Consider the following 20,403-nt stretch of genomic DNA (forward strand, 5'->3'; position numbering starts at 1 on the left):
TGAAATTTTGTTTCTGACCAAATACTTATTTTCCACCATAATATGCAAATAAAATGTTAAAAAAACAGACAATGTGATTTTCTGGATTTTGTTTTCTCAGTTTGTCTCCCATAGTTGAGGTCTACCTATGATGTAAATTACAGACGCCTCTCATCTTTTTAAGTGGTGGAACTTGCACTATTGCTGACTGACTAAATACTTTTTTGCCCCACTGTATATATATATATATATATAAGCCAGCCAACTGTATACACCTTGTTTTTATAGTTTTATATATGTTTTAACTTTTTGCTTTCTTGTTTTAGGTAGGTGTTCTTGTTTCTTGTCATACCTTTGATAATTGGGGATATTCGGAACACTATGTCCAGTGCCATAGTTTGGGTCGAGTTCTGTTTCTACTATCAAGTCCATCTTTATATATGAACATTTCTACGTTATATGTTTACATATATTATTTTGTTTGTATTTTTTGAGTTTTTTGTATGTTTATTGTTGTCTGTATTTATATTTTGTCATTTATATTTTGTTGTGGCTATGTTATTTGTTATCTGTTTTTGTGTTGCGGCCGGGCGTTCTGCATGGTGTGCAGTTTTTTAGTTTAGGCTTTGCGCATATCATTCTTGCAGGACTCTTTGGCCTTACTTATGTGCCGAAACTATGTTTTCAGTGTGGCCGAAATATGTCTTGCAATTGTCTTCTGTTACTGCACTGTTCCATATGTGTTCCTTTCCCTGTTATGTGCCCTTATGCAAAATGGCGTCCGGGAGCTGTTCCTGCTTGTGCGCATCTGTGCGGCTGTCCTCCGTGGCGTCTGCGGTCATGGGGTGCCGGATCACGTGGGCCCGCGTGTTTCCGGTTCCGGATGGCGGCGGCGCCTTGGTTGGCGGTGTGCGCGGCGGGTGCGCATGCGCGGGGAACTGCTTCCGGCGCCTTGTTTTTATATAAAAACCGCTATCTACATCTACCCTCTACATCCCCTGAGGAAGGAGCCCTTGTAGCGCTCCGAAACGCGCGTCGGGGTGGGCTCTGGTTCCCCCCTTGCTGTCACACTACCAGGTAATTTTTGTGAGTACATGAGGCCATGTCCTGTTTGTGGATGGATATTTGTATGGGGACAACTGTGGACATATGGGGCGTTTGTGCCAATCTGCACTAGCAATTTATTTCCATATATGGGGCGTCTGTGCCCATCTGCATTGGCAATTGATTTCTATATTTGTCCATTGTTGTTCCCTATTATTGTCCATTATAGGATATTCACACTTGGCCCATGTTCCCGTTTATATCCGGTATTATTTAACTTTTTGATTATTAGTAATACCCTGGGTGTGTCTTTGTCTATGGGGGGCACCATGTAGCCCTTTTCTGTGTATTGTGGTGCTACATTTGGTTGGTTTTGACTAGCCCCATCTGTATTGTATGTATTTGTTCCGGTTTAGTTTTCTATGTATAGATATTCAATAAAGATTTATATTTTATACTTTATGGGACATATTGACTGTGTTCTTTCTGTGGTTGTGTAGGATTCCTGTTATACAGTTGTCCCTGCGAAATTAGTCCTTATATACACACATAGCACATCACATTTTGCTGTTATTATTAGTTATTGGTATTTACTTTTGTATGTGACCTATGTGTGTAATATGTGTACTACAATTCCTTTATCTATTCCTCTCACAGGGCCTGGCTCACGCTGTATCCCTGATCTATGGTCTGAAAGTGTCGGAGGGGATGGGAGATGGGCCACTCAAATGTATGGTCCAGTGGCAAAAGGAGTTAAATAACGAAATTACAGATGAGATGTGGTCTAAGTCGTTTGCTCTCACACATAGGATGTCGGTTTCTTGCAGGATCCAGGAGCTGAACTACAAAATTCTGATGTGTTAGTATAGAACACCTGTTAAAGTACATAAGATGTACCTGATGGTTTCAGATATGTGCTGGAGGTGCAATACCACAATTGGATCAATGCTACATGTGTGGTGGGACTGTCGGGGGTTAGATCCCTATGGAATGAAATATTCCAACTATACAATCATATTACCAAAACTCATGTGGAAGCATCTCCAGAAATAGCATTGTTGTCCATTTTCCCATGCGCTATTTCGAAAATCAAGAAAGATCTGTTACCATTTTTTGTAATAGCAATGCATCAAATTATACCTAGACTCTGAAGGTCTACGGTTGTGCCCAAAAAAAATAGATTGGGAGTAGGCGATGAATATTCTGCAGCACATAGAAGAGATTAGGGCATTTGATGACAAGACATGTACTAGGTGGTTTGCAATATGGTACCCATATATCCAATTTAAAGAATCACAATATTATCAGACATGGTTGACATAAGGTGTTAATTCTTAGATCCCTAAATAAATAGGATAGTTGGGATATGTGATCTCCGATATCCACTTTCTTTCTTTCTCTCCTCTCCTTTTCTCTCTCTTACTTATGTCTCTTACTTCCTGCTTTGCTTTTATGTCTTCTGCATTGTATTTCTTAATGATATTAACCTCTCCCCCATCGCTTTTACGAATTACAAACATGTTACATGCTATAACATAGACACAGTTGGGTTATAATATTACTGTCTGAAATGGCATTTGAAAAGGGGAAGGGATTTGATTGAATCTGTATTTGTTTATTTAATTTGATATGCAATGTTTCAGATGTTACAAAAAATATCCAAATTGTTTAATAAAAAATATATTGAATGATAAACATGAATCCAACATTTTTGAATATTTTCAATATATAAAATACTGTGCACAAGTTTTAGACAGGTGCAGGGTAAAAATCCTGCAAACTAAGAATGCTTAAAAAATAAAAAAAAATTGCATTTAATAGTTTTGAGGTTTTTTTTTTATAATTAAAATGCAATGCGAATGAACAAGAGAATGTTGTGCACATGGTTTATAGTCCCAGTGTATCTCAGGACCGGGCTTGCCTAGGAGGGGCGTAGCTAAGCGGCTACCTGGTGTTCACTGGAGCGCCTTATGGTGGAGTCAGGCTTGAGCTTCAGGTAGCCGTCAGGTACCACTCCTAGGCAGTCCTTGATATTGCAGCTGCTGACCCCAGGGGTCAGGTACACAGACGCCATGTATAGGGCTTCAATCACTATTTTATCAGCAGGACATTACCACTAGAGGATTATTAAATCTGCTGCCATGTAGTCCTTCATATTCATAAGTTCTGTATAACCTCACAACCAACACCAATTGTTGTCCCCCCGGTAACTACGCTACTGGTTACATATGACCTATATGTAATTTGAACGTACTTGTAAATCAGTGCAACATAATCATTTTTTGTTGGCTACTTTTCACTGCCTGAGGTAGATTACCAGAATATATTTTTCTCTCCACCCTGACATTACCGCAGAGACAAAGAAAAATAATTCAGGAAACCAAGAGGCGATAAAGGTGGAACTTCCCCAGACACCTCAGTCTGGTTTCCTGTTCCTGGAGGATGACCTAAAATCCTGGGATTCTCTGGCGAAAAATACAGCAGATACTGTTTCTTTTCTTTGTTGACCACTATCCCAGGTAGAACTCAAAGCTAAAGCCTATTCAGGTTAAGATGGGGGGGGGGGGGGGGATATGGATATGTATACACTTCAGTGTTGTTTCCTACCAGAAGAAAAAGTTGTAAAAATCTGAGTAGAGTCTCAATGTTAATGCCTTTCCAATTGTATCTTTAAGAAGCACGATGTCTCTTAGGCTTCCTGACCGCGTGCATCCCAGCAGTTGTGTCAGCCCAAAGCCACACCAGACTTTTTCAGTGGGAGATTCAGTCTCGGACAGGGATACAGAACCTAAGGTAGTAAGATCCAAATATCAGGGAACACTCTGAAATCCCTTACCTGGTCATAGGGTCTGACAGGGACTGAAATTCAGCCCTGGCATTTGAAAGCACGCCAGCCCTTGCTGTGTCTACCCCATTTCCCAGAAAGGGCATTATTACTAATATTAATCTGCCTGAAGGAAATAAAGATTTACTACATCACCATTATTACCAATAATACTGCTGGAAGATTTAATAATACCGCAAGAATAATAATGCAATATAACAAACATATACCAGCAGACCATGACCAAATATTACCAGCATATATAGTAGTGATAATACCACTATAATGATTATTAATCAAAAACACTGAACTAGGACAGATATTACCACCAGTGGTCTGTAGACCATATACAGCTCTGGCAAAAATTAAGAGACCACTGCAAAATGTTCAGTTTGTCTGATTTTTCTCTTTAGAGGTATATTTTTGAGTAAAATGTAAATTGCTCTTTTATTTTATAAACTACTGACAACATGTCTCCGAATTTCCCAGCACTAAATTTTGTATTTTCAGAAAATAAAATGGGCAAAAATACAAAAAAATGCAGTGCTTGCAGACCTCAAATAATGCAATGAAATCAAGTTCATAATCATTTAGAAACAACAAAACTCCTGCTGGAGTTTAAAAGGACCCTTAAGCTGGGCAAGGACCAGCCCTGAGGAAGAAAACAGTCGTTTTCGAAACGCGTTGGTTTTGTTGGTCCTTACCGCGATCTGTACTGAATTCTATAGTCACGTGGGGAGGTAACCTGATCCACTACGTCACGTAGGTCCTAGACGTGCCGCTCACACCGTTCGCACCCCGCTGCGTCACCGGACTAAGATGGTGTATCTCCGCCCCCTGCTGGAGTTTGATACACGGAGCAGCTGCCACCGGCCAGGGCAGCCCTCCGGTACTACTTTTTGTGAAGACTGTGCTCGTGTTATCCAGTGCTCCTGAGAACCTCTGGAAACCGAGAGACGATTTATCCCTACTTCTCAAGGTACTGACTATGAAGTGATTTTATGCGACTTTTGATATCGCAGGCACAGCAGGAGGCTGTAGCGTCTACAGTATTTGGCTGTAGCATTTATCTTTCCATATAGGCATGGACTATGAACTGACTATGTGCAGCAAAAATGATTGATTTTACACGCATCGTGGGAGGTAGCTACATTTACCCTATATACAGTGGGGCAAAAAAGTATTTAGTCAGTCAGCAATAGTGCAAGTTCCACCACTTAAAAAGATGAGAGGCATCTGTAATTTACATCATAGGTAGACCTCAACTATGGGAGACAAACTGAGAAAAAAAAATCCAGAAAATCACATTGTCTGTTTTTTTATCATTTTATTTGCATATTATGGTGGAAAATAAGTATTTGGTCAGAAACAAAATTTCATCTCAATACTTTGTAATATATCCTTTGTTGGCAATGACAGAGGTCAAACGTTTTCTGTAAGTCTTCACAAGGTTGCCACACACTGTTGTTGGTATGTTGGCCCATTCCTCCATGCAGATCTCCTCTAGAGCAGTGATGTTTTTGGCTTTTCGCTTGGCAACACGGACTTTCAACTCCCTCCAAAGGTTTTCTATAGGGTTGAGATCTGGAGACTGGCTAGGCCACTCCAGTACCTTGAAATGCTTTTTACGAAGCCACTCCTTCGTTGCCCTGGAGGTGTGCTTTGGATCATTGTCATGTTGAAAGACCCAGCCACGTTTCATCTTCAATGCCCTTTCTGATGGAAGGAGGTTTGCACTCAAAATCTCACGATACATGGCCCCATTCATTCTTTCATGTACCTGGATCAGTCGTCCTGGCCCCTTTGCAGAGAAACAGCCCCAAAGCATGATGTTTCCACCACCATGCTTTACAGTAGGTATGGTGTTTGATGGATGCAACTCAGTATTCTTTTTCCTCCAAACACGACAAGTTGTGTTTCTACCAAACAGTTCCAGTTTGGTTTCATCAGACTATAGGACATTCTCCCAAAACTCCTCTGGATCATCCAAATGCTCTCTAGCAAACTTCAGACGGGCCCGGACATGTACTGGCTTAAGCAGTGGGACACGTCTGGCACTGCAGGATCTGAGTCCATGGTGGCGTAGTGTGTTACTTATGGTAGGCCTTGTTACATTGGTCACAGCTCTCTGCAGTTCATTCACTAGGTCCCCCCACGTGGTTCTGGGATTTTTGCTCACTGTTCTTGTGATCATTCTTACCCCACGGGGTGGGATTTTGCGTGGAGCCCCAGATCGAGGGAAATTATCAGTGGTCTTGTATGTCTTCCATTTTCTAATTATTGCTCCCACTGTTGATTTCTTCACTCCAAGCTGGTTGGCTATTGCAGATTCAGTCTTCCCAGCCTGGTGCAGGGCTACAATTTTGTTTCTGGTGTCCTTTGACAGCTCTTTGGTCTTCACCATAGTGGAGTTTGGAGTCAGACTGTTTGAGGGTGTGCACAGGTGTCTTTTTATACTGATAACAAGTTTAAACAGGTGCCATTACTACAGGTAATGAGTGGAGGAAAGAGGAGACTCTTAAAGAAGAAGTTACAGGTCTGTGAGAGCCAGAAATCTTGATTGTTTGTTTCTGACCAAATACTTATTTTCCACCATAATATGCAAATAAAATGATAAAAAAACAGACAATGTGATTTTCTGGATTTTTTTTTCTCAGTTTGTCTCCCATAGTTGAGGTCTACCTATGATGTAAATTACAGACGCCTCTCATCTTTTTAAGTGGTGGAACTTGCACTATTGCTGACTGACTAAATACTTTTTTGCCCCACTGTATATTGAGGGTTTGCTGGTCACAATACCATGCATGTTCTTTTCTGACAAATTTTGGTAGATTCAGTTGTCTACTCAGTTGAAATATTCACATAGGGTATACCAGCACGGATTTTTTTATTACATATTTTATTTAGCACTTTTTACAATCTTGTGATTGTCCAATTCGCTGCAGGTATTTCTATACCCTGTATCATCAGCGCCGCTTTCACTTTTTATTTATAGAAACAACAATACTATTGTTTTAACTCTGGAAGAGTTCAGAAATCAATATATTGTGGAATAACTATGATTTTTATTCACAGCTTTCATGCGTCTTGGCATGCTTTCCACCAGTCTTTCACACTGCTGTTGGGTGACCTTATGCCACTCCTTGTACAAAAATTTAAGCAGTTCTTCTTTGATGGTTTGTGACTAGTTCAGGTCTGGAGATTGGGCTGGCCATGACAGAGATTTGATGTGGTGGTCCTTCATCCACACATTGATTGACCTAGCTGTGTGGCATGGTGCATTGTCCTGCTGGAAAAAACAGTCCTCAGAGTTGGGGAACATTGCCTGAGAAGAAGGAATCAACTGTTTTTTCCAGGATAACCTTGTATGCTGCTTGATTCATATGTCCTTCGCAAAGATTAACCTGCCCAATTCCTGCCTTGCTGAAGCATCCCCAGATCATCATCGATCCTCCACCAAATTTCACAGTGGGTGCAAGACACTGTGGCTTGTATGTCTCTCCAGGTCTCCATCTAACTATTAGATGACCAGGTGTTGGGCAAAGCTGAAAATTACACTTATCAGTGACGATTATGTTACTCCAGTCCTCTGTGGTCCAATCTTTATGGTCTTTGGCAAACTTCAGCCTGGTTCTCCTTTGCTCCTCATTGATGAAAGGCTTTTTTCTACCTTTTACATGACTTGAGCCCTGCCTCTAGGAGCCTGTTATGAACTGTTCTTGCACTTCACCCCAGCTGCCATTCCTTTTGCAGGTCACTTGATGTCATCCTGCTGTTGCTGAGTGACATACGAATAAGATGATGGTCATCCCGGTCAGTGGAGTGTCGTTTTCGACACTCCACTGAACGGGATGACCGTCTGTAGTTTTGTTGTCCCCAATGTCTGCTGCTTGACCTTGTTGTAATGGACTGAGGCAACATGATGCTTACTGTATCCCTCTGCTAGTAAAGCCCGAATTGAGTCCTTCTTTTCCTCACTCAAGACTTATCAACTCCTTTGGCATGGTTAAAAGTTATTTTTTAATTCCTACTACTTTTGGGATATTAATAGCAATAGGACGAGCTGGATGGAAAAACAAGTACAAGAGGACTGTGAATACCACAGCAGTGTTTTTTATACTTTCTTACGTTAAATAAGATTTGGTTCAGGTGATCACATAATCAGAAGCACATTAAATAGAATGAGGTGTACTCTGGTTGGAATTCAACTGACACTGGAATGGAATCGCTGTCAAACATGTAGAGAAGCTGATTCCTATAAAACTGCAGTGGTCTCTTAATTGTTTGCCTGAGCTGTATGAGTATACTGTACATGGTCTCACCGGTGTTGTGCTTGCTGACCACTATGATCTCTTCTTTCATCCACAGGCCAAAGACATAGATATCTTTGGCTTCTTGGTTTTCCAGTATCATACTCCCATTCCCCCACCTCTACACAAACCATATAGTACTATAACCTGTGCTCTAGATTATAATATGCCCCTTACGGGCCCTGTATAGTAATAATATCCTTCCTTTGTGTCCACACAATAACAGTGCCTCCTTTGCACCCCTACACAGTAATAATGTTCCCTTTTATATTTCCTCATAGTGATAATGTTCCCCTGTTCCTCCATACAGTTACACAGCCCCCTATAAATATGATGCTCCTCATAATGATAATCGCCCTCTGCTTCCTCACACTTATACAGCAGCCTATAGAAAGAATATCCCTTGTGCTGCCTTATAATAATAATCTCCCTAATGCCTTCTTAGTTATACCGCACATTACAGAAATAATGTTCCCCTGTGCTTCCTTTAATAATAATAATCCCCCTTAACCCATTATAATAATAATGACCCTGTACCTTCTTATAATAAAAGCACTCCTCTGTGCGTTCTTATAATAATGCTTCCACTATAATAACAATCCAACTGTGTACCTCCTTATAATAATGCGCCTCAGTGCCTCTTTATTGTAATAATGCCCCGGAGCAGTGGTCTACATAGAAATCACTGGGCCCCATAGGAAATGTATCACATCACGTATGAGCAGTGTTACGCCATCTTATACTTACCTTTCCGGCCGGCGCGCTCCCGACGCTCCTCCTCGCTCCTCTGCCTCTGCTTTCCTGGGTGCTCGTCCCTTTGCCGGTCCGCGCATGCGCAGACGAGCTTCTCCTACCACTGGGGCTTCTTGTTGTGAATTCTGTTGTCGAGCTCCCTCCTGTGGTCGTGAATGGTACTTCGGCGAGTTCTGTCTGTGGGCTCCCTCTGGTGGCTGTGAGTGGAGCTGCTGCTTCTGAGGTTCCTTGCACAGGTGAAGTGGTTTGTCCTTTGGTTGGCTGCTCTATTTAACTCCACTCAGATCGTTACTCCATGCCAGCTGTCAATGTTTCTGCATTGGTTCAGTTCGCTCCTGGATCTGTCTGGTGACCTGTCTTCTCCTGCAGAAGCTAAGTTCCTGATAGTTATTATTTGTTCATTGTTTCCTTGTCCAGCTGCGGTGCGGTGCGGTGGTCTGTTTTGCACACTCTGCGTGGTCTTTTGTAGGTTTTTGTGCTGACCGCAAAGATACCTTTCCTATCCTCTGTCTATTTAGTAAGTCTGGCCTCCCTTTGCTGAAACCTGTTTCATTTCTGCGTTTGTGACTTTCATCTTTACTTACAGTCAATATATGTGGGGGGCTGCCTTTTCCTTTGGGGAATTTCTCTGAGGCAAGGTAGGCTTTATTTTCTTTCTCTAGGGCTAGGTAGCTCTTAGGCTGTGACGAGGCGCCTAGGTCATGTCAGGAGCGCTCCACGGCTATTTCTAGTGTGTGTGATAGGATTAGGGCTTGCGGTCAGCAGAGCTCCCACTTCCCAGAGTTCGTCCTGTGTGAGTTTAACTATCAGGTCGTGCCGGGTGCTCCTAACCACCAGGTCATAACAGCTTCTGGGAGGTCGTGACCCATTGGCTCCGCCCCCAATATGACGGCGCCCATCGGGTATTTCACTCCTGCATTTGTCCTGGTTAGACGCCTTTGCGTCTATCGTGTTTGTCAGCTACTAGCCGACATCCCTTTAGTTTCCTTGGCTCCACTAGCGTTTACTCTGTCTTGGTTTCTGTCTCATTATCGCCTTCCTTGCCAGTCCTGTGTTCCTGCCATCTTGCCAGTCCTGTGTTCCTGCCGTTCCCCACTTATCGTGTGTCTCCTTCATACCGGTCAGTACATTTTCTCTGCAGACTCTGCCCGTCCTGATCTGTTTGCCTCAGTGACACCACTTCTCTCTTATCCTCTGACCCATCTCTGATTCTTACTTCAGTCGTCCCTTTGGCTCCGGCAGTTGCGGCTTCACCCTCCTTGGGCCTGTCCCAAACACTCCCTGTATAAGGGGTGGCTCCATCTGGTCCGCTCGCCTTTGGGGGCTCTCTAGCCGTGACCTAGAGGGTCCACTTTTCGGGTCGTAATAAGCAGTCACAGAATGACATACCTCTCAACTTTTAAAGACACAAAGAGGGATGTTTTTCAGCACTTAATTATTTAGCCCCTAGTGTAGCCCCTTAGTGTTCTCACCCACTGTGACCCTCTTTGCATGGCCCCCATAAAGTATGATACTCCACAAAATGTCCCACACAGAATGATGTCCCCCTCATTCCTCCACTTTCACAATGTAATGGTTCCATAAACACATTGCAAAGTGGAGTGCACCACAGAACCCCACACAGTAAGATGGTCATCACAATCTCCCATTCATCATTATGATTGTTCCCAAATGCTGGTTTTCCTTCCACCGCAGCCTCTTCTATCCCTAGCTCACACTTGTCAAGCCAGGCTCATTGTGGTGCTGGCCTCCAGCAGTCCACAAGCAGCCTGCGTCCTGCTGTAGTAAGTGGCAGAGTAGGGAGTTGGTAGCTCTGTGCTGCTCAATCAACCACAGCTTTTAACAGCATCAGCATCCTGAGGATGCCAGTACTGTTAACAGTGTTGCTGTCAAAGTTTTGTGGTTAGACCAAATTTTTCCAGCAGAGTTCCATGGAGAGTCCAGAGTCCTATTGCTACACATCCAAATCCAGTAGGATGAGGTGGTGGTGGGGCACTGAGGCAGTCTTTTATTTAAGTATTATTAGACTCCTGAATGAAAGACAGTTCCTCTAATCTAGAGGACCTTATTGCAGGAAGAATGGTTTTGACAGAAGCCTGCACATGGATTGGGTGGGGTAGCGAAGAGAAATGTGGTGACAATGTCAGACAACAGTACAACACTGGAGAGTTCCTGTAACTTAGCAGATTACATATGAATATAGCAAGTTTTTAAAGAAGTGAAACTTAAGAGATCCGGAATGAGGGGCCTACATTGAAATCATGGGGTCCAGAGCAGAAGTCCCAATCGCTCCTCCCCCACCCTGAAAAAAAAAAAAATTGCTGGGGCACAGAAGAGCATATTTCACAACTTTGCAGCCGTTAGAGTATTTTTCCTCTTTCATTGCCCCCATAAAGTATGATACAAAAAAATGCTTCCACAGTGCATTTACCCATACAGTGTATTTCTACACAGCACCTTTCAGATGTACAGTGTTATGACACTACTGTACCCACCCGGGAAAGCTTGGTGACCCCAACACAGTATGATTCCCCCTCTGTATGGTGGACCCCAAACAATCCTCCACACTATATAATTGCCCACACTAGTCCTGCAAACAGTATAATGATCCCCACATAGCTCTGCAAACAGTATGATGGCCCCACATAGCCTTCATAAAAGTATAATGGTTCTCACATAGCCCTCCAAACAATATAATGGCTGCCATATAGCCTTCCAAACACTATAATAGAACTCCAAACAGTATAATGGCCCCCACATAGGCATCTACACAGTATCATAGCCCCACCATTGTCCTGCAAACAGAATAATTCCCCCCACATAGCCCTCTAAACGTTATAACGCCCCTCCCCCCACATAGCTCTCCAAACAGTATAATGCCCCTCCCACATAGCCATTCAAATAGTATAATATAATATATAAGTATAATGGGCCTCACATAGTCTTCATTATACACTGCTCAAAAAAATAAAGGGAATACTTAAACAGAATATACCACAGACCACATCTCAGTACCAATGCTTTCTGGCTGATGTTTTGGTCACTTTTGAATGTTGGTTGTGCTTTCACACTCGTGGTAGCATGAGACGGACTCTACAACCCACACAAGTGGCTCAGGTAGTGCGGCTCATCCAGGATGGCGCATCAATGCGATCTGTGGCAAGGTTTGCTTTGTCTGTCTGCATAGTGTCCAGAGACGCTACGAGGAGACAGGCCAGTACACCAGGAGACATGGAGGGGGCCGTAGGAGGGCAACATCCCAGCAGCCGGACTGCTACCTCAGCCTTTGTGCAAGGAGGAGCACTGCCAGAGCCCTGCAAAATGATCTCCAGCAGGCCACAAATGTGCATGTGTCTGCACAAATGGTTAAAAACCAACTCCATGACGATGGTCTGAGTGCCCGACATCCACAGATGGGGGTTGTGCTCACAGCCCAACACCGTGCAGGACGCTTGGCATTTGCCACAGAACACCAGGATTGGCAAATTTGCCACTGGCACCCTGTGCTCTTCACAGATGAAAGCAGGTTCACACTGAGCACATGTGACAGAGTCTGGAAACGCTGTGGAGAGCGACCTGCTGCCTGCAGCATTCTTCATCATGACCGGTTTGGCAGTGGGTCAGTAACGGTGCGGGGTGGCATTTCTTTTGAGGGCCGCACAGCCCTCCATGTGCTCGCCAGAGGTAGCCTGACTGCCATTAGGTACCTAGATGAGATCCTCAGACCCCTTGTGAGACCATATGCTGGTGCAGTTGGCCCTGGGTTTCTCCTAATACAGTACAATGCCAGACCTCATGTGGCTGGAGTGTGTCAGCAGTTCCTGCAAGATGAAGGCATTGAAGCTGTAGACTGGCCCGCCCATTCCCCAGACCTGAATCCGATTGAACACATCTGGGACATCATGTCTCGCACCAACCACCAGCATCACGTTGCACCACAGACTGTCCAGGAGTTGGCGGATGCTTTAGTCCAGGTCTGGGAGTAGATTCCTCAGGGATCCACCGCCTCATCAGGAGCATGCCCAGGCATTGTAGGGAGATCATACAGGCACATGGAGGCAACACACACACAACTGAACATCATTTCCTTGTCTTGAGGCATTTCCACTGAAGTTGGATCAGCCTGTAATTTGACTTTCCACTTTGATTTTGAGTATCGTTCCAAATCCAGACCTCCATGGGATATTCATTTTGATTTACATTGATCATTTTTATGTTTTATTGTTCTCAACACATTCCACTATATAATGAATAAAGATTTTCAACTGAAATATTTCATTCAGTGATATCTAGGATGTGGTATTTTAGTATTCCCTTTATTTTTTGAGCAGTGTAGTTTAATGGGCCCCACATAGCCTTCAATTTAATATAATGAGCCCCACATAGCCTTCCATATAATGTAATGAGCCCCACATTGCACTCCTCTATATTATATAATAGGCCCTCCATCGCCCTTCATATAATATAATGGTCCCCAAATTGCCTTCTGTATAATACAATTGGCCCCACATAGCCTTCCATGTAATGCAATGGGCCCCACATTGCTCTCCATATAATATAATGGTCCCGCATTGCCTTGCATATACTATAATGGTCCCCACAAGTACTCATTGACTAAAAAATTAAATAAATACAATACTCAACTCTCATCAGTCCCCACTGCTCCGGTCTCAGCGAGTCTTCTGCCTATCCGCACTGCTCAGTTTAGCAGGCGCGTTTTAGTGATGTCATTGTTCCCGCTGTGCTGAGACATCACATGCAGAGGAAGAATTCTGGGGGACGAAGCGTCAGCTTCCAGGATGCTGATACAGTTGAAAGTCCAATGCCAGGCGGGGGAGGGTTTAGGCGCTGACCCTGACTTACGGGGCCCCATAGCGGCTGCATGGTCTACTGCCATTGGTAGAACGCCACTGTCCAGAATAATTTTGAATGGATTATTTATTTGAGAGTTAATTATACGTAGCTGTGTTTTCCAAGCAGAAGTCTTAAGGTAGCTTCAGTGCTGATGACTATGTAGTGTGTAAAAATCTTTTTTTTTTTCTCTTCAATGTATAATTATACAGTACCAGGAAAGAATAACACTCGGCTTCTCATTTTTTCTGTGGTAAATGTAATTTGAACGCACTTGTAAATCAATGCAACTTAATCATTTTCAGTTGGCTATTTGCCATTGCTTGAGGTAGTGATTATTGTAATACATTTTTTTCTCCACCTTGATATTACCGCAGAGAGAAAGAGAGAAGATCCCGCCCCAAAAACTGGAAACCAGCAGAAGATAAAGGCAGAATCTCTCAATACACCTTATTCTGGTTTCCTGATCCTGAAAGGAGACCTGAGGGTATGTGCACACATTGCGGAATGTCGTGCGGATTTTTCCGCACTGATTTTCGTAAATCCGTAGGAAATCCGCACTGCGGATTTACTGCAGAATTACCGTGGATTTACCACGGTTTTTGTGCGGATTCCACCTGCGGTTTAACACCTGCGGATTCCTATTGAGGAGCATGTGTAAACCGCTGGGGAATCCGCACAAAGAATTGACATGCTGCGGAATAAACAACACTACGTTTCTGCACGTTTTTTTCCGCAGCATGTGCGGTTTGTTGAACTGTCTTCCGCTCCTCCGCTGGATCTCCTTTATCTCCTAGTAGGTTGAATGGTATTATTGGAGGATGCCTACATGCTTTGTCCTTAGCCACTTCAAAATTAGAAATGCAACATTGGAAATGGCGTGAGGCTCTTGTGGTGTGCCCATTTAGATGCTGGATCAACTGACTGACCCAATTTCCATTTGGAATGCTGGCAGTAAGGCTAGTTTAACATTTGCATCTATGTGCGCAGCGTATCATGCGCCACCGCAAATGCATGCAAAAACGCATGATAACGCAGCGTTTTTTATCCACATCAGCTTACGCATGATGGCAAAAAAACCAAAACACAGCGTTTGTGTGAGTTTGTATGCGTTTTTTAGATGCGTTTGCGCTTTTTATGCTCATGCGTTTGATATTACCAGAAGGGCGTGTCTCAATGGGCGTGTCTAAATCAGTTCCTGGACATGCACAGTCCAAAGTACGCAAGAGCATCGAACGCATGCGTACCCATGCGTTCCCATGCGTTCCCATAGACAGTAATGTGTTTTTTAACGCACTCATCTGCACGCGCATGCCTGCCCATATTTGACGGAAATTTGCCGCCTCAAAAATTCCAGCATGGTGTGTTAGCCGCGCCCCGCTGCACACCGCGAAAAAAACGCATGCGTAAGCAAACGTATGCACCTGCGTCTACAATGTTAAATATAGGAAATCAAGACGCATGTGGACGTATGCATCAGAAACGCTGAGGACAAAACCACAAATGTGAAACCAGCCTAAGCGCTAGATTGCTGACTCAACAGAAGAGCTTGCACAGTTTTGAACCTACTGAGTTCTTTATACCAACTACAGCAGGGAATTACCTTCAACATCCAGGGGTGACCTGTCAATGACACTATCCTGGCTTCCAGCATGGTAGTTTTCACTGCTGGTGAGTTGACACCCAGATTTACAGTACAGACCAAAAGTTTGGACACACCTTCTCATTTAAAGATTTTTCTGTATTTTCATGACTATGAAAAATGCACATTCACACTAAAGGCATCAAAACTATGAATTAACACATGTGGAATTATATCCTTAACAAAAAAGTGTGAAACAACTGAAATTCTGTCTTATATTCTAGGTTCTTCAAAGTAGCTACCTTTTGCTTTGATGACTGCTTTGCACACTCTTGGCATTCTCTTGATGAGCCTCGAAAGGTAGTCACCGGGAATGGTTTTCACTTCACAGGTGTGCCCTGTCAGGTTTAACCCCTTCCTGACATGCGCCGTACTAGTACTGCGCTGCGGTAACTGCGTTTCCGCAAACCGCAGTACTAGTACGGCGCTGCTATTTCCGGTCACCGCGCTGTGACCGGGTGAGGATGGCTGCTGTTTCTAACAGCAGGCCATCCAGGCATGTCACCACGAGCGGCTGATCTGCCCCCCCGCATCGGCGTTCGCCGTGATTGGCTGGTGAGCTCTCACCAGCCAATCACAGCAAAGCTGCCAATAAAGTTGTTAAAAAAAAAACCATGTGACAGGCTGTGATTGGTGCTGTGTGACGTTGCACCAATCACAGCCGTCACAGTAGGTGGGGTGATCGCCACGTCACCTCACCTGATTAACCCCTATTGGCTGAACAATAGCTTCTAGCCAATCGGCGCCAAAGGGGTTAATTTAAAAAAGCGATCACCGCCCTAGACGCCATCTTTACCTCAGATTTGGCGTGCAGAGCGGTGGTCTACGCCCCTCTGTGTACCTTGAGATAGAGAATCCATTGGTGGCCAGTGTGATCAACCCGGCGATCTCCTGCCCTCCTGTGCTGTCTACTGCTCCAGCTCCGTGCTCTGTGATTGTGCTCTGTGCTGCCATCTGCCCGCTGTGTGAGGTGAGGCCTGTGGTCACAGCAGCAGCAGCAGCACCTCCCCCATCCCTGTTCCAGTATCCCCCTCCCTCTCCTCCCTCCAATTGATTTTTTGCGAACTTTTTTGCACTTTTTTTCCTATGCGCTGCGCCCCGCGCAGAGCATTCGTACTCTTCCTGAGTCCGCAGCGCTTTGATCAGTATCGCTGCTGATCAGAGACTGCGCCACAGGACTTTTTCTTTTTTTAGCTAGTGTAACGGACTTCGCAGTCTGAGTCCGATTTTTTTTTTTTATAGAAATAAAAAATCGTAGTTAGTACAGTGTAGTTTCAGGCTCAGCAAAGTACCGTAGCTAGCGTCAGTGTTTGACATCCCCTTTCCCATCTCCCCTCCCTGTTCCAGTACCCCCCCCCCCCCTCCTCCCTCCAATTGATTTTTTTGCGCTTTTTTTCCTGTGTGCAGCGTCCCGCGCAGAGCATTCGTGCTCTTTCTGGGTCAGCAGTGCTTTGATCAGTATTGCTGCTGATCAGAGACTGTGCCACGGGAATTTTTCTTTTTTAGCTAGTTAGTGTAGCGGACTAAGCTACGTCCAAGTTTTTTTTTTAGAAAAAAATAATAGTAGTTAGTACAGCATAGTTTTAGACATAGCAAGGTAGCGTTGCCGGCATCACATAGTTAGTGACGACCGATCTTTTAGAGAAAAAAAAAATAGTACAGCATAGTGTTAGTGGTAGCGTGTTAGTACAGCCGGCGTCACAGAGTTAGTGACAACCGATCTTGCTTTAGAAAAAAAAAGTACAGAGTAGTCTTATAGGTAGCTTTTTTTACTTGCATAAAAAGTGTATTAGGGGAGCGTACATCACATTGTTGGTGACGTCCGTTTCTCTTTTGTTAAAAAAAAAAAATTAGTTGCGTCGATTAACTTTTTAGCGAGTGCATTAGGGGAGTGGACGTCACATTGTTGGTGACGTCCGTTTTTCTTTTGTAAAAAATAATTTTTGTCGGATAAATTTATAGGGAGGGCATTAGTGTAGTGAACGTCTTTTTTTTTTATCCAAACTTTTTTTTTAAATCTGATTTCTCTTTACATTTTTTCTTCTTCATTTTACCTCTCTACTTTTTTCTCTGTTTTGTTATAATAAAGAGTACCCTATACATAAGCCCCACACATTACACGTGTAAAAGCACCACTTAAACACACATCCTCTAAGTTTGGGGAAAAAAATAAAAATGTCCCATTTGTCAACAAGGCGCTATTCACCAGAGGGAGGCTTACGCCATCCTTGCATCCGACACGAATACAGCCAGTGAGGAAGATCCTCTACTCCTCCTCCTCATCTGGTGAGGAAGAACCTCAACAAGGCGCCCTAGGACCCAGGCAACTCCTGCAGTAATCGATCCTGTATGGATTGAACCCCCCAAAAATTTTCAGCCCGTCATTCCGGATTTCAGCAGCAGCTCAGGAATCCAGTTTGACACCACTGGCCTCACTGAAATTGACTTCTTCAAATTATTTTGCAGTGAGGAAATAATAAATCTTATGGTGGCCCAGACGAACCTGTATGCCCAAGCAAATTTCACCCAAAATCCCACGTCATCATACGCCAGATGGACCCCCGTAAATGCAGCAGACATGATGACATTTTGGGGAATTGTGCTACATATGGGCATAATAAAAAAAAAAAACAGATTCGTCAGTACTGGAGTACGGATATTCTCTACAGTACACTGGTATTCCGCATGGCCATGAAAAGGACACGATTTGAAGGGATCCAAAGATTTTTGCATTATAGTGATAATGCGCAGTGTCCTCCCCGAGACGATCATAACTTTGATCATCTATATAAAATTCGGCCAATGGTTGAACACTTCAGCAGAAAATTTGCTGAAGCGTACATACCCCAGAGGGACATCGCTATTGATGTATCTCTCATTCATTTCAAAGAGAGGCTAAAATTCTGACAATACCTGCCCAGTAAGAGGTCCAGGTATGGAATAAAGCTATACAGACTGTGCAAGAGTACCTCAGGGTACACCCACAGAATTACGGTCTACGAGGGGAAGGACACCCAAATTAACCCCCCTGAATGCCCCCCCCATCCTGGTGGTGAGTGGGAAAATTGTGTGGGAATTGCTGCACCCACTGCTGGATAAGGGTTATCACCTCTACATTGACAACTTTTACACCAGCATCCCACTCTTCAAGGTCCTCTCTGCCAGAGGTACAGCTGCATGTGGCACCGTGCGAAAAAATCAGCGAGGCCTCCCTAAGCCGCTAATTGGGGAAATGCTGAGAAAAGGGGAAAGCAGAGCCCAATGCAGCGACAACATGCTGGCTGTCAAGTATAAGTATTATTCTGCCACCGATATACGTGGATGAGACGTGTCTGAGGGATGTGATCAAAAATCGCTATATAAACAATGGCGGGTAGCGTTACTCGCTAAACTGCACTCCTAGTCCTTATCAGTTGTGCGTGGTGATTTTGAAGGATGATGCTGTGATACATTCAATAGGTTTATTTACAGTACCTTGGTGAGATGAGGTGAGAGTGAGGACTGTAGGTTAGGGCTGTAATAGAATCACCAGACAGATAATAGAAGCTCCAGGTTAGAGGTAACAAGAGAATCCTTCTCCAGCTCTGCAGCACATGTGTATTCCAAGATGACACGGAGTACAAAACAGGAAGAGAAGGAAAAAGATAGGAGGAGCTTTGACAGAAAGGTATTGTGGGAAAGTACCATAACAAAATATTACAGTGTAATACAGCAACGGCCAGTAGATGGCAGCAAAGTATAACAAATACAATAAATGATAGAACTAGATATATTAGCATTACATAAATGTCCATGTATGACTGAAAGTCTATCAGAATAAACTGAACAGCACAAGTACAAAAGGGATGTCGTTATCCTGACCATCATACACCGTGACAACCGCACCCTTATCACTGTTCGTGGGACCACAGCACAAGTCCGAAAGCCAGATTGTATCTTGGATTACAATCGGCACATGGGGGGTGTGGATCTTTCAGATGAGGTCCTCCAACCATACAGTGCCATGCGAAAAACCAAAGTATGGTACAAAAAATTGGCCGTGCACATTGTACAGATGGCACTGTACAATGCTTTTGTGCTGTCCCGATCTGCAGGCAATACGGCAATACCTTCCTTCAGTTTCAGGAGGAAGTCATCAAGGCCCTAATGTTTGGCACTTGAGGAGGTGAGGGCCCCAGTACTTCTGAATCTGATAGTGCCCGTATTGTCCCAGGTCAACATTTCCCAGGACAGGTTCCCCAAACAGCAAGGACAGGACGATCACAAAAACGGTCCAGAGTATGTTCCAAGAGAGGGAATCCGAAAGGACACAGTTTACCATTGTGAAACCTGCCCTGAGAAACCTGACCTTTGCATTAAAGATTGCTTCAAAGCATACCACACGTCTACAAATTAATAACATTTGTTTCATACCCTGTTGACAACACACTTTTATAAATCTGATGTACCCAGCACATCTTACATATAACACCACATTATAAATTCATACACCAGTAAAACAAAAAGTATTATAATCAATACTATAAAACTATGCTTCTAGATAAATTCATTCAGGGGTGTAGATTCCAAAATGGGGGTCACTTGTGAGGGGTTTCCACTGTTTAAGCACATCAGGGGCTCTGCAAACGCAACATGACACCTGCAGACCATTCCATCAAAGTCTGCAATCCAAAACGTCACTCCTTCCATTCTGAGCCCTGCCGTGCGCACAAACAGTGGTTTTCCCCCACATATGGGGTATCGGCGTATTCAGGAGGAAATGTGTAACAACATTAGTGGTTTATTTTTTCCCATTACCTTTGTGAAAATAAAAAAAATGGGGCTAAAAGATCATTTTTATGGAAAAAATTAGATTTTTTTTTACATGGCTCTACGTTATAAACTTCTGTGAAGCACCTGGGAGTTCAAAGTGCTCACCACACAGCTACATAAGTTCGTTAAAGGGTCTAGTTTCCAAAATGGGGTCACTTGTGGGGGTTTTCAAATGTTTAGGCACATCA

General features: G+C 43.7%; 1 protein-coding gene across 1 annotated transcript in view; it reads right to left on the reverse strand.

The window, feature by feature from the left end:
- The window catches only part of MRM3 (mitochondrial rRNA methyltransferase 3), a 154,795-nt gene extending 135,850 nt beyond the window's left edge, over window positions 1-18,945 (reverse strand). The window contains exon 1 of the mRNA XM_069757368.1: window positions 18,878-18,945. The gene's annotated coding sequence lies outside the window, so the exon portion shown is untranslated. The remainder of the gene's footprint in view (window positions 1-18,877) is intronic.
- Window positions 18,946-20,403: the final 1,458 nt, after the last annotated feature.

Source organism: Ranitomeya imitator, chromosome 3, assembly GCF_032444005.1.
Source record: "Ranitomeya imitator isolate aRanImi1 chromosome 3, aRanImi1.pri, whole genome shotgun sequence".
NCBI lineage: Eukaryota > Metazoa > Chordata > Amphibia > Anura > Dendrobatidae > Ranitomeya > Ranitomeya imitator.